Genomic DNA, 15,752 nt, shown 5'->3' with positions numbered 1-15,752 from the left:
TTTCTCTGAGAGTTTTAATTTTTCCAAACAATAAGTTAATGAGGTGACTGTCACTACTCATGGACAAGCTGTGAGGCAGGGTACTGAAGAGTAGAGATGAGTGAATATCTTCAGCTCCCTCCCAACAAATAGGCTCTCCATGCATGTGTTGTGACTGTCACACAGCCGCGACACATGCAGCTGCAGCTCGGAACAGCTGATTATCAGAGTGCTCCAGTTAGTCGGGTTCCTGATGCAGCTTATTCGGTAAGAGCTATAGCCTGCCGAATAAGGAGGGAGTTGAAGATATTCACTCATCTCTACTGAAGAGGTCTGGAGTCAGATTACAGTCTGAAATCAGAATTCCAGGAAGGTAGTTGTTAGGGGTTGAGTTCCTGCCTCTGCATAGGGGGAATCTCGGGCCATTTCTGCTGCGGTCTCCCATTCTTCTTCTGCCACAGTGGAGCCTGCTCAGCGGAGACGTCGGTCCCAGCGTCTTGCTCAGTCTCACTCTGTGCATAGAGTTACTGCTGCTTTTCCAGCTTCTGCCATTGAAGCCAGTGCTGGGCAGCAGCGAGCAGATAAGTACCCGTTGCCCCTGATTTCTGAGCTCTTTGACAGGCTAAGGGGAGCAAAGGTATTCACCAAACTAGATCTGTGGGGGGGCTTATAACCTGATTCGCATCTGTGAGGGGGATGAATGGAAAACGGCTTTCAATACCAGGGATGGGCACTACGAGCATCTGGTGATGCCCTTCGGGCTCTGTAATGCCCCCACCGTTTTCCAAGACTTTGTCAAGGATATCTTCTGGGATATACTCTCCACCTCGGTCGCAGTCTATCTGGATGATATTCTCATCTTCTCTCCAGATATTGACTCCCACCGGAGAGATGTTGGCAGAGTCTTCGATCTCTTACGGGTAAATTCCCTCTATGAAAAGTTGGAGAAGTGTGTGTTTGAGCAGGAGTCTTTACCTTTCCTGGGCTATATCATCTCCACCCAGGGATTGGCTATGGATCTTGCCAAACTACAGGCTGTGATGGACTGGCAAGAACCCCATTCTCTTAAAGCGGTGCAGCACTTTATGGGGTTCATTAATTACTATCGCCAGTTCATTCCCCACTTCTCAACTTTGGTAGCTCCCTTGGTAGCCCTCACCAAGAAGGGAGCAAATCCCAAATTGTGGTCTGAAGAGGTCTCCAGGTCCTTCACTTCTATTAAGTCTCATTTTGCTAGCGCTCCCATGTTACATCGTCCTGATGTTGATAAGCCATTCATAATGGAGGTGGATGCCTCATCCGTTGGTGCTGGAGCAGTCCTCTTCCAAAAGGATGCTCAAGGTCAGAAGCATCCTTGCTTCTTCTTCTCCAAGACCTTCACACCAGCAGAGAGGAATTATTCCATTGGGGGTAGGGAGTTGCTAGCAATGAAGTTGGCCTTTTCGGAGTGGAGACATCTTTTGGAGGGAGCTCGCTTTCCCTTCCAAATCTTCACGGACCACAAAAATTTGGTTTATTTACGTACAGCTCAGCGGCTGAATTCTCGTCAGGCCAGATGGTCCTTGTTCTTTTCCCGGTTCCACTTCACTCTCCATTATCTCACCGGGGAGAAGAACATTCGTACTGACGCCCTCTCTCGCTCCATTGTGTCATCTGAGGAGGAGGAAGGGGAGCCTCGGCTTATTGTCCCTTCTGAGAGCCTGAGAACCATTGCTCCAGTTTCGCTAGAGTCTGTGCCTCCAAGCAAGACTTTTGTTCCCATTAATTTGCAATCGGAGGTTCTCTCTTAGGCTCATTCGTCCAGAGTGGGTGGACACTTTGGGACATAAAGGACATCTGAGCTGCTGGCGAGAACGTACTGGTGGCCACATATGGTCCGTGACATCGGAGACTATATTCAGGCATGTGTCTCCTATGCCAAAAATAAGTCTCCTTGACAATGGCCATCTGGGTTATTATATCCCCTGCCGGTGGCAGACAGGCCCTGGGAGATGGTCGGGATGGACTTTGTGGTGGGTTTGCCCAAGTCTCGTGGCTGTACCATAATTTGGGTTATCACTAGTGTTGAGCGATACCGTCCAATACTTGAAAGTATCGGTATCGGAAAGTATCGGCCGATAGCGGCAAAGTATCGGATCCAATCCGATACCGATACCCGATACCAATACAAGTCAATGGGACTCAAGTATCGGACGGTATTCCTGATGGTTCCCAGGGTCTGAAGGAGAGGAAACTCTCCTTCAGGCCCTGGGAACCATATTAATGTGTAAAAGAAAGAATTAAAATAAAAAATATTGCTATACTCACCTCTCCGACGCAGCCTGCACCTTACCGAGGGAAGCGGCAGCGTTCTTTGTTTAAAATTTGCGCGTTTACTTGGTTACGTGAAGTCCCGGCTTGTGATTGGTCGCGGCGGCCATGTTGCCGGGACGCGGACCAATCACAGCAAGCCGTGACGTAATTTCAGGTCCTGCAGGATTTTAAAATTACGTCCCGGCGTTGAGATTGGTTGCGCCGCAGTCACATGGGCGACGCAACCAATCACAAGCCGTGACGTCACGGGAGGCTGGACACGCGCGTATTTTAAAATGCGCGCTTGTCCAGCCTCCCGTGACGTCACGGCTTGTGATTGGTTGCATCGCGGTCAACCAATCACAAGCCGGGAGGCTGGACGCGCGCATTTTAAAATGTGCGCGTGTCCAGCCTCCCGTGACGTCACGGCTTGTGATTGGTCGCGGCGGCCATGTTGCCGGGACGCGGACCAATCACAGCAAGCCGTGACGTAATTTCAGGTCCTGCAGGATTTTAAAATTACGTTCCGGCATTGTGATTGGTCCGCGTCCCGGCAACATGGCCGCCGCGACCAATCACAAGCCGGGACGTCACGGGAGGCTGGACACGCGCGCATTTTAAAATGTGCGCGTGTCCAGCCTCCCGTGACGTCCCGGCTTGTGATTGGTTACGTCGCCCATGTGACCACGACGCGCCCAATCACAACGCCGGAACGTAATTTTAAAATCCTGCAAGGACCTGAAATTACGTCACGGCTTGCTGTGATTGGTCCGCGTCCCGGCAACATGGCCGCCGCGACCAATCACAAGCCGGGACTTCACGTAACCAAGTAAACGCGTGAATTTTAAACAAACAACGCTGCCGGTTCCCTCGGTGAGGTCCAGGCTGCGTCGGAGAGGTGAGTATAGCAATATTTTTTATTTTAATTCTCTCTTTTACACATTATTACATTAATGTTGTTTCGATACCCGATACCCGATACCACAAAAGTATCAGATCTCGGTATCGGAATTCCGATACAGCAAGTATCGGCCGATACCCGATACTTGCAGTATCGGAATGCTCAACACTAGTTATCACCGATCGTTTTTCTAAGATGGTGCACTTGGTGCCGCTTCCCCGGCTACCTTCTGCATGGGCCTTGGCAGCGTTGTTTATAAAACACATCTTCCGCTTACACGGTATGCAGGACAAAATTGTCAGTGACCGGGGTCCCCAGTTTGCGTCTCGGTTCTGGAGAGAGCTTTGTCATCTTCTCAGCATTGAGTTGAATCTCTCTTCTGCATATCATCCCTAGACGAATGGGTTGGTAGAGAGGGCCAACCAGACCTTGGTCACATATCTGCGACATTTGGTCTCAGCCAGGCAGGATGACTGGGCATCTTTGCTATCGTGGGCAGAGTTTGCACTGAACAATGCTGTAGCCGACTCCACTGGACAGACTCCATTCCTCCTTAACTATGGTCAGCATCTGTGGGTACCTGTGCCCATGCCCGTGTCTTCCGCCGACTACAGGGTGGCAGACTGGGCTGTGGAGGCACGGGACATTTGGGACCGCACTCAGTATGCCATTCGGGCCTCCAAGGAGAGAATGAGGTCCTCTGCCATTGCACATTGGTGCCCCACTCCGTCCTTTGCTCCTGGCGATTTAATGTGGCTCTCCGCCCATAACATCAGGCTGCGAGTTGAGTCCACTAAGTTTGCACCTTGCTACTTGGGTCCTTTCAAGGTCCTCGAACAGTTTAACCCTGTGGTCTACCGTTTAGCCCTTCCGCCGCGCCTGGGTATCACCAACACCGTTCATGTGTCCCTCTTGAAGCCCGTATACATGTCCCGGTTTTCTGAGTTATCTTCTGGGACATTGGGTTCGTCTACGGATGATTACGAGGTGAATGCTATTCTGGGGTGCAAGGTGGTACGTGGCAAAAAATTTTGGGGGGTCGACTAGAAGGGTTGTGGTCCTGAGGACAGGTCCTGGGAGCCTGCTGAGCACATTCGGGCAACACAGCTCATTGCTGCCTTCGAGCGTAGTGAGGCCCAGGGGGGGGGCCCTAGGAGGGGGGGTAATGTTAGGGGTCGAGTTACCACCTCTACACAGGGGGAATCTCAGGCCATCTCTGCTGCGGTCTCCTATTCTTCTTCTGCCGCAGTAGAGCCTGCTCAGCGGAGACGTCGGTCCCAGCGTCTTGCTCAGTCTCACTCTGTGCATAGGGTTACTGCTGCTTTTCCAGCTTCTGCCATTGAAGCCAGTGCTGGGCAGCAGCGAGCAGATGCTTTTGGGACTAAGTCCTGCTTTTCCCTTTCTGAGCATGCCCAGGGTGAGATCTCCCGTTGGAGATTGAGGGTCACATGCTCAGATACTGCAGCAGATCCCATTGGTCCTCCAGGAAGGTCCTGAAGGTGCTCAACTTCTGTGGCAGCCTCCCATTGGTCCTTCTGGGAAGGTGTACATTTGTATACTTGTGTGTGTTGATGAGTGCAAGTCGTCCTTAAATATCTCATCACTATTGAATGACTGTTCGCATATGATGTAGGGCTCCTATCTAGCGCCCGACTAAACTCTCAGCGTGATAACACACGAAACAGCGTCCACTGCTGTGACCGCCAGTACGGTGCCACGTGCCATTAGAGCACTTCCTTAGCCCAGGTCTGGGTGGTTAGTGGCGACCGCCAGCATGGCACAGCTCGCACTCTTGTGCTCAATACTGTTATTTCTATTTACCTCCTACACCCAGTAGCGGTGTTGAGCGCAAGTAGTCTAGACGGACTCAAATCCCGAGTCTAGGGACTGAGTTCAGTGACTCTCTGCTTGCGTTCTTTTGTGCGGTATCGCGGCTCTGTGACTTACCAGGGTTCGCTTCCACCGCCATATAGCGCTGCCATATGTTAGCAGCAGGTTCTCACCTGCACGGTGGACCCCGGACTGCGAACGCACCTAATAACATCTCACCTTTTACTTGGTGCGTTCTGCCAGTCCTAACAGTAGTAGATCAAGTCAAAGGGGCTAGGCAAACAGTTGGTCAGAGGCAAGGTCCAAGGTCAGTCAGCATTAAATCAGAGACAAATACTGAACAACTAGTCAAACATGTACCACTAAGTTAAAGCTACAACTTGCAGTAATCAGAGGCAGACGGCCAGCTAATTAGCCAGGGAATTACTCAGAGCAGGAGATATCTGTAGAAAAATTAGCAAGTCCCAACACTGCAAATCAGCATGCCCCAGTGTCAGCTTTCTACCACAGTACTGACAGCTCAGCTGCTACTCACCACACTGAGTGGAGGACTTGTAACAGTTATTCTACTGTAGAAGGGAACAAAATATAGTTTACAAATTATAAATATGTTGGCATTAGAGATGAGCAGATTGTTTCATAGAGAATCAATTTAGAGTTGAATTTCTTTATTCTTGTTTCTCTCGAATTTGTACATTTCTAAATTATTATGTGATGCAAGGTGAGTGGAAGCAAAAGAAAATGAGGTGAGCAACAAGCAAAGCCTCAGTCACCAGACCCAAAAGTGAATATTAACTATACCCATATAAACTGTTGTGAACTATACCTTTTGGCTCCCTCTTGTGGTCACTAGTGATTTGGCACTTGGATTGTCTTTTACCAGGTTGGTACTCACCTGCTTCGTTAGACCATGGGTGTTGCTATTTAAACTTCCTGGATTCTCAGTCCAGTGCCTGGCATCGTTGTAATCAGTTCACTTCTGTTTGCTCCTGTCTTCAGGTCCTGGTTCTTTGCAAGATAAGCTAAGTCCTGCTTTCGTACTTTTGATCATTTGCATTGTTCTTATTTTTTGTCCAGCTTGTACAAAATGTGATTCCTGTTATCGCTGGAAGCTCTGGGGGGCTGATATTCTCCCCCCACACCGTCAGTTGGTTTGGGGGTTCTTGGATATTCAGCGTGGATATTTTGCAGGGTTTTTTGCTGACCATATAAGTCTTCTTACTATATTCTGCTATTAGTCAGTGGGCCTCTCTTTGCTAAATCTAGTTCATTCTTACGTTTGTCTTTTCTTCTTACCTCACCGTTATTATTTGTTGGGGGCTTGTATTACTTTGGGGTCTTTTCTCTGGAGGCAAGAGAGGTCTTATTTTCCCTGATAGGGTTAGTTAGTTCTCCGGCTGGCGCGAGACGTCTAGGATCAACGTAGGCATGTTCCCCGGCTGCTGTTAGTGTTTGCGCTAGGATCAGGTATATGGTCAGCCTAGTTACCACTTCCCTAAGAGCGAGTATTTATGTTTTGCAGACTTTGCGGTAATCTCTGAGGTCCCCTGCCATTGGGACCATAACAGTATGCCAGGCCTATAAATAGTTAATGCATTGCTGAAGTGGGATTAAAAGAAAAGAAGTTCTGAGTTTGTTTGTTTTTTTCCCCTTTATCTCTGAGTGGCTTGAAACTTTGCTGCAGACATGAATGTTCAGACCTTGATTACTAGTGTGGATCAGCTTGCTGCACGTGTGCAGGGCATTCAGGATTTTGTTGTTAGCAGTCCTATGTCAGAACCTAAAATACCTATTCCTGAGCTGTTCTCTGGAGATCAATTTAAATATAGGAATTTTAGGAATAATTGTAAATTGTTTCTATCTTTGAAACCTCGTTTGCCTGGAGATTCAGCTCAGCAAGTAAAAATTGTTATCTCCTTCTTGCGTGGCGACCCTCAGGATTGGGCTTTCTCGTTAGGGCCAGGAGATCCGGCATTGGCGGATGTTGATGCATTTTTTCTGGTGCTCGGATTGCTTTATGAGGAGCCTAATCTTGAAATTCAGGCAGAAAAAGCTCTACTGGCCATCTCTCAGGGCCAGGATGAAGCTGAGGTGTACTGCCAAAAATTTCGGAAGTGGTCCGTGCTTACTCGATGGAATGAATGTGCTCTGGCCGCAAATTTCAGAAATGGCCTTTCTGAAGCCATTAAGAATGTGATGGTGGGTTTTACAATTCCTACAAGTCTGAATGATTCTATGGCGCTGGCTATTCAGATTGATCGGCGTTTGCGGGAGCGCAAATCCGCTAAACCTCTGGCGGTGTTGTCTGAACAGACACCTGTCTCAATGCAATGTGATAGAATCCTGACTAGAACCGAACGACAAAATCATAGACGTCAGAATGTGCTGTGTTTTTACTGTGGTGATTCTACACATGTTATATCAGCATGCTCTAAACGCCTAACCAAGGTTGTCAGTCCTGTCACCATTGGTAATTTGCAGCCTAAATTTATTTTGTCTGTGAGTTTAATTTGTTCATTGTCTTCCTACCCTGTTATGGCATTTGTGGATTCAGGTGCTGCCCTGAGTCTTATGGACTTGTCGTTTGCCAAACGCTGCGGTTTTGTCCTGGAGCCTTTAAAAGTTCCGATTCCTCTCAGAGGAATTGATGCTACGCCACTGGCGGAAAATAAACCGCAGTATTGGACACAAGTGACCATGTGCATGACTCCTGAACATCGGGAGGTGATTCGTTTTCTTGTTCTGCATAAAATGAATGATTTGGTCGTTTTAGGTCTGCCATGGTTACAGACCCATAATCCTGTTTTGGATTGGAAGGCTATGTCTGTGTCAAGTTGGGGTTGTCAGGGAATTCATTGCGATTCTCCGCCAGTGTCTATTGCTACTTCTATTCCTTCAGAAGTTCCTGAGTATTTGTGTGACTATCAGGATGTATTCAGTGAGTCCAGGTCCAGTGCTCTTCCTCCTCATAGGGACTGTGACTGTGCTATAGATTTGATTCCTGGCAGTAAATTTCCTAAGGGACGATTATTTAATTTGTCTGTACCCGAGCATGCCGCGATGCGTTCTTATGTTAAGGAATCTTTGGAGAAAGGGCATATTCGTCCATCCTCTTCCCCTCTCGGTGCGGGATTCTTTTTTGTGGCCAAGAAAGACGGGTCTTTGAGACCTTGTATAGACTATTGGCTTCTGAATAAAATCACTGTTAAGTTTCAGTGTCCTTTGCCACTATTGTCAGACTTGTTTGCTCGGATTAAGGGTGCCAAGTGGTTCACCAAGATAGATCTTCGTGGGGCGTACAACCTTGTGCGCATTAGGCAGGGAGATGAATGGAAAACTGCATTCAATACGCCCAAAGGTCATTTTGAATACTTGGTGATGCCCTTTGGGCTCTCTAATGCCCCTTCAGTGTTTCAGTCCTTTATGCATGATATCTTCCGGAAGTATCTGGATACATTTTTGATTGTGTATCTGGATGATATTCTAGTTTTCTCGGATGATTGGGATTCTCATGTAAAGCAGGTCAGGATGGTGTTTCAGGTATTGCGTGATAACGCTTTGTTTGTGAAGAGCTCAAAGTGTCTCTTTGGAGTGCAGAAGGTTTCCTTTTTGGGTTTTATTTTCTCCCCTTCTCCTGTGGAGATGGACCCAGTCAAGGTCCGAGCTATTCATGATTGGACTCAGCCCACTTCTGTTAAGAGTCTTCAGAAGTTCTTGGGGTTTGCTAATTTCTACCGTCGCTTTATCGCTAATTTTTCTAGCGTTGTTAAACCTTTGACGGATATGACCAAGAAAGGTTCTGATGTGGCTAATTGGGCTCCTGCAGCCGTGGAGGCCTTCCAGGAGCTGAAGCGCCGGTTTACTTCGGCGCCTGTTTTGTGCCAGCCTGATGTATCACTTCCCTTTCAGGTTGAAGTGGATGCTTCTGAGATTGGTGCTGGGGCTGTTTTGTCGCAGAGAGGCTCTGGTTGCTCTGTGATGAGACCATGTGCTTTTTTCTCTAGGAAGTTTTCGCCTGCTGAGCGGAACTATGATGTTGGTAATCGGGAGTTGTTGGCCATGAAGTGGGCATTTGAGGAGTGGCGTCATTGGCTCGAGGGTGCTAAGCATCGTGTGGTGGTCTTGACTGGTCACAAAAATCTGATGTATCTCGAGTCTGCTAAGCGCCTGAATCCTAGACAGGCTTGTTGGTCATTGTTTTTCTCTCGTTTTGACTTTGTGGTCTCGTACCTGCCTGGTTCGAAGAATGTTAAGGCTGATGCTCTTTCTAGGAGCTTTGTGCCTGACTCTCCTGGAGTCTCGGAGCCGGCTGGTATTCTTAAAGAGGGAGTAATCGTGTCGGCCATATCTCCTGATTTGCGACGTGTGTTGCAGAGATTTCAGGCTGGTAGACCTGACTCTTGTCCACCCGACAGACTGTTTGTTCCTGATAAATGGACCAGCAAAGTCATTTCCGAGGTTCATTCCTCGGTGTTGGCAGGGCATGCGGGAATTTTTGGTACCCGAGATTTGGTGGCTAGGTCCTTTTGGTGGCCTTCCTTGTCACGGGATGTGCGGTCATTTGTGCAGTCCTGTGGGACTTGTGCTCGGGCTAAGCCTTGTTGTGCTCATGCTAGCGGGTTGCTTCTGCCCTTGCCCGTCCCGAAGAGGCCTTGGACACATATTTCCATGGATTTCATTTCTGATCTTCCGGTGTCTCAAGGAATGTCTGTCATTTGGGTGGTGTGTGATCGTTTTTTCAAGATGGTCCATTTAGTACCCTTGCCTAAGTTGCCTTCCTCTTCCGATCTGGTTCCTTTGTTTTTTCAGAATGTGGTTCGGTTACACGGCATTCCGGAGAATATCGTGTCTGACAGAGGATCCCAGTTTGTGTCCAGATTCTGGCGAACTTTTTGTGCTAAAATGGGCATTGATTTGTCGTTTTCATCTGCCTTCCATCCTCAGACTAATGGTCAAACGGAGCCAACTAATCAGACACTGGAGGCTTATTTGAGATGTTTTGTTTCTGCGGACCAGGATGATTGGGTGACCTTCTTGCCATTGGCGGAGTTTGCCCTTAATAATCGGGCTAGTTCCGCTACTTTGGTTTTGCCATTCTTCTGCAACTCTGGTTTTCATCCTCGTTTCTCCTCGGGTCATGTTGAGTCTTCTGACTGTCCTGGGGTGGATTCCGTGGTGGATAGGTTGCAGCGGATTTGGAATCATGTGGTGGACAACTTGAAGTTGTCACAGGAGAAGGCTCAGTGTTTTGCCAACCGCCGCCGCGGTGTGGGCCCCCGACTTCGTGTTGGGGATTTGGTTTGGTTGTCTTCTCGGTATGTCCCTTTGAAGGTTTCCTCTCCTAAGTTTAAGCCTCGCTTTATTGGTCCATATAAAATTTTGGAAGTTCTTAACCCGGTTTCTTTTCGTTTGGATCTTCCGGTGTCGTTTGCCATTCACAACGTGTTCCATAGGTCTTTGTTGCGGCGGTACGTTGTGCCTGTGGTTCCTGCTGTTGAGCCTCCTGCTCCGGTGTTGGTTGAGGGCGAGTTGGAGTATGTAGTGGAGAAGATCTTGGATTCTCGTCTCTCTAGACGGAGGCTTCAGTATTTGGTCAAATGGAAGGGCTATGGTCAGGAGGATAATTCCTGGGTGGCCGCCTCTGATGTTCATGCGGCCGATTTGGTTCGTGCCTTCCACGCTGCTCATCCTGGTCGCCCTGGTGGTCTTGGTGAGGGTTCGGTAACCCCTCCTTAAAGGGGGGGTACTGTTGTGAACTATACCTTTTGGCTCCCTCTTGTGGTCACTAGTGATTTGGCACTTGGATTGTCTTTTACCAAGTTGGTACTCACCTGCTTTGTTAGACCATGGGTGTTGCTATTTAAACTTCCTGGATTCTCAGTCCAGTGCCTGGCATCATTGTAATCAGTTCACTTCTGTTTGCTCCTGTCTTCAGGTCCTGGTTCTTTGCAAGATAAGCTAAGTCCTGCTTTCGTACTTTTGATCATTTGCATTGTTCTTATTTTTTGTCCAGCTTGTACAAAATGTGATTCCTGTTATCGCTGGAAGCTCTGGGGGCTGATATTCTCCCCCCACACCGTCAGTCGGTTTGGGGGTTCTTGGATATTCAGCGTGGATATTTTGCAGGGTTTTTTGCTGACCATATAAGTCTTCTTACTATATTCTGCTATTAGTCAGTGGGCCTCTCTTTGCTAAATCTAGTTCATTCTTACGTTTGTCTTTTCTTCTTACCTCACCGTTATTATTTGTTGGGGGCTTGTATTACTTTGGGGTCTTTTCTCTGGAGGCAAGAGAGGTCTTATTTTCCCTGATAGGGTTAGTTAGTTCTCCGGCTGGCGCGAGACGTCTAGGATCAACGTAGGCACGTTCCCCGGCTGCTGTTAGTGTTTGCGCTAGGATCAGGTATATGGTCAGCCTAGTTACCACTTCCCTAAGAGCGAGTATTTATGTTTTGCAGACTTTGCGGTAATCTCTGAGGTCCCCTGCCATTGGGACCATAACAATAAACACCCAAATATGTCAATAAGAAAAGGGGACTGATGAGGTCAAGGTTGCATGGGTCACCCAAAAAGAAACCACCAACTACACATAACCTCACCATAATTGACGTGAAAATGTAAAGCATATTTAATAAGGAAGTGAAAAAATGAATATAAACATAATGAGGAATTATACATAAGTGTACAAAATGGAATAATGGTTCCACAGGAAGATCAGGTTCTTGATCTATGGATAATCCAGGCAAAGAAGAATTTAAAAAACTCACTCCGTTTCCAATCGAAACACGCTGCATCTAATAAAACAAAATAAAAACAAATACAACCAGTGGTCAGATGGTAGTGCTACTTCAAAGGGTTTTATGTTCCATTATATTTTTGGGATTGAGAATACAAATATGAGATTATATGTTCATTGATAAAGGAAACCTCAGCATCATTCATTTCTTAAATTGCTCACTTTCCCAGTGGTTTTATCCTGTTTTTATATTTTTAGGTATGTTAAGAAATTAACTATGACAGTTGTATTGATTACTTATCCTAGGGATGTTGTATTATGGGGATCTAACTTTTGGGATCTCTGCCAGTTAGCACAATGTTGCAGGTGTGATTCATAGAAATGCAGTTAAAAGGAGTCTGTCAGTATGATCAACTGTTCTAAAGCCATCTATATGGGTATGTAGGTCATAAGAAGTCAAATACAATGTTACCTTACAGAAGCACTCCCATAAGTTTTTATCTTCTTTAATATATTGCAATCATATTATATGGCACTGAGTACATACAATTGTTCATTTTGACTTTCTAGCCAGATAATTGTTTTCCTTTTCCTGCTCTCTTTAGGAACAGGAAGTCTCTTGTCCCTGCATTTTTCATCCCTCTCTTCAACTTCTGACCTGGATGTTCCATACACCCTCCTTACAGGGACTCTGCAGTAACTCATTTGTCATGCAGTGAAAATTGACTTCCTGTTTCTACATAGAGCATAGAAGGTTTCGGCTAGTCAGTTTTTAATCATGTGATGTCATAGACCTAAAGGAAAATAGAAGAATAACTGGGTAGAAAGGCAAAATAAGCAATTGTAAGTATACAGTGCCATTTAATATGATGATTGCAAATTATATAGGGAATAAAAAATGTGATAGTGGTTCTTCTTTAGCATCTGTGATCTGATATCTTACTCCAGAGAAATCCATGTTTTTCTTATATGTAAATTAGCTGCTCAGTGCAATGGGCAGGAAACTGATCTGCACGAGAATCTGCCTCCAGAGCTTACTTTTAATGGAAAATGTGGAGTTACCAGAGTGATGTGCAATAACTGCTCTCTACTCTCATGCTGTGACCGCTCCTGGCACTTAGTGCCAGGTGTCAGCTGTGAGAATCAGCTGACACCCAGCCACGATTGGCCGAACACCACCCGTGTGCACAGCCGGTCACTATGACGTACTATCCCATCCATGGTGAGACTGGCCCAGGGCACATGGATGAGATAGTAAGTCAGATGTCATAAAGGGGTAAGCTCATTGATGTGGTTAGTCCAATAGAATCAAGTCACTTATGGGTAGGCCACCAATGTTTCAGTGCTAGAGCACTTTTTTACTGGCTCAAATTCTTCTTTAATATTAGCAAAAAGAGGTAGTGCTCATTGTCATTGACGTAGTCAGTTTGCATTTTTTATTCCAAGTGGTAGTAGTTTTTTTTGCCGCACTTGGAGAGCTACAAGTTGCAAACCGCTGTCTTAATATGAATGTGTCTTCAGAATATGACCTTTTATTTACCTTTGTTTTGCATTAATTTATGTTTTTTATTTTTACCCTTATTTTCTCCCTACATTACAATCTTTATTAAAAATAAAAATGTAATATCTTACAATTTTCACACTGCCACTAGGGCTTTCTTAGACTTTAATTTATTTTTATTTTAGGAAATTTATGTATATATTTGTAAGCCCAATAGGGGCTTTTCTGAAAACTCTTCCTGAAAGGACAGGAAGTATGAGTCCAAAATAACCCCATTGGCCAGTGTGAAACTTACAATATTACTAATTTTGCTTTATAATACAGATCAGAATAAGAAAAAAATGACATTTTTTAAACACATGAAACAGAAAAGCATGATTTAACCTTGGAAAGGGATTTTCTGATCTATGCAGATATGAGGTTAATCTGTAGGTTAATAGATTCATTAACCTGCCCGACGCTCACACTTAGCCAACTGCTGCAGGGAGAAAATTAACTGTACCTCCCCAGTCATAGGGGAGGCACTGGTGTGGGTTCAGTCATTGTTATGAGTATAGCAGATCTAACCGTGCCCTTTGACTCTGACTGGCACTCCCGCTGCATTGGGACGTGGTTATAACCGACGCTCTGTATATGCAGAGCGGTGACTGAACCGACGCTGGTGCTGCCACAGTGACTGAAAGTGGGATGCCGCCAGAGTGAATAAGTTCATTTTCCCCAGCAGCATTCGCTATACACCTACAGATTAACCTCATATCTGCAGGTTAATAGCATTTTTTCTGGCAACAAGTTCCCTTTAAGCATTTATTCCAAAGTCTGGATTATACTTACCTCAGCTATGATCGTCAATGCAAATTTCCAATGCTCCGATCTCAATCACAAGTATGGATTAAAATTGTATAGAAATTTTATGGATCTTTTGTATTTTTATATTTATTCTCATCTGGTTACGTTTGATGTAAAAATATTAGTCAGATAGTTTTAATGTTATGGCTGAGCAATGACTAAGATAGATCTATGCTATTAATACATTCAAATGAAAATTCTCATTAGTTGTGCAAAATTCAGAAAAATATAATGCAACACAGATGTTGATTGCTGGTCGTGTAAGAAGCATACATGTGTAATGAGTAAATTTAATCTAATGGAAATTCTATTAACATACTAACAAGTCAGCATAATTAAAGTGCATTATGAAGAAAAGCACAGCCCCCATTCTTCAGGATAAGACATCTGCATAAGCTTCTAAAAAGCTTTAAAATACGGTGTCCTGAGACAGAAGACAAATACATAATGGATTGTTTACAAGGCCATGCTTGCTTAGCATCCATTACGGTAAGTGACCGAAGACAGAAAGTCTCGTAGGGGTGGCTGGTCACAAGCATTCTGACAGCTACACTAAATACATTTTATACTTAGGCCAGTTATCCAAACCTATAATATTTCCAGTGAGGGAAATGATGTGGGAAAGATAATGCACCAAGAATCAGGTTGCCTATTTATTAATTTAGAACTGCCATGTGGCAGGATATGGACACAAAACACAAAATTCAAGAACATTTGTTTAGATATTGTACAAAACAAACATACATAAAACCAAAAGTATAAAATAAAAAAAAGATTTCTCGGATCAGTATCCAAAAGTTTCCCGCCCAGTAACATGATTAGAACTTGTTAGTGGAATGTTATTGGAATAAAGATTATTACTGCTGAGCTGAATCTATATATTCCTAGAACTATATCAACCTCCAATACCAGATTTTTTAATATTCTGGCTTCAGAGCAGATTGTGTGGGTTGGCTTCATACACTTGATAGTACGAAGTATAATTGGTTGGTAGGTCCTTGCACATGTACCTTTTGATGGAGGTTTTTTTACGCTAATCCAAGAGTGGAGTAAAAGAAACAGAAGAAGAATATTTCATAGATACTTCCCTTTATGATTCACTCATAGCTTTAAATACCTGTATCTAAAAGGCAAGTGTGAAAGCACCCTCATACTTATTGGTAATAATAAGCTCAACCTTAGATATTCTGTATGTGTGGGCCCAGATATGTTACCCCAACATAGAGAATCATTGTGAAGGTTATTACTTCCCACATCTCATTTGCAAACTTAACATAATTAACTAATAATTTCTCATGCTTTCAATAGCGCGCGCAGGTATAGAGGAGAAAATGCTGTGTTCTAGATGCTGTATAACATTATGATGTATGTTTCTCCTGCCAAAATCATCATGCTCTGTGTCCTTAAAGTTCATGCCTTGGGGAACATTTGGTGGTATTTAACGAGTTTACCTTGAAGATATGATGCTAATGAAAGCAATAAACTACATTTTAGGTCAATAATGTTCCCTTCCTCGGTCACAGCCTGTGTCAAATGTCATTGACCAGCTTCATAAATAGTGAGAAACCAACTATACATGGTCTATCCATTTATATTGGTTTATTTCCTTCGAAAATTCTTACAATTAGGAAAACCAAGAACGATTTTAAGGCTTTTTGTTTTCTGTTT

General features: G+C 45.0%; 1 protein-coding gene and 1 long non-coding RNA gene across 2 annotated transcripts in view; one reads left to right on the top strand and one right to left on the bottom strand.

Moving 5' to 3' along the window:
• NRG3 (neuregulin 3) overlaps window positions 1-15,752 on the top strand; it is a 1,406,690-nt gene that overhangs the window by 659,010 nt on the left and 731,928 nt on the right. The window lies entirely within an intron of this gene.
• On the bottom strand, window positions 315-14,815 carry LOC143768554 (uncharacterized). Its single transcript, XR_013213939.1, has 3 exons — window positions 11,511-14,815; window positions 3,352-5,812; window positions 315-2,037 (listed from the first exon to the last, which is right to left on the bottom strand). It is a non-coding gene; the product is annotated as an uncharacterized LOC143768554 (long non-coding RNA).

The sequence above is a fragment of the Ranitomeya variabilis genome, chromosome 4, assembly GCF_051348905.1.
Source record: "Ranitomeya variabilis isolate aRanVar5 chromosome 4, aRanVar5.hap1, whole genome shotgun sequence".
In the NCBI taxonomy this organism is placed as follows: domain Eukaryota; kingdom Metazoa; phylum Chordata; class Amphibia; order Anura; family Dendrobatidae; genus Ranitomeya; species Ranitomeya variabilis.
This window is presented reverse-complemented; position numbering and strand designations above follow the sequence as displayed.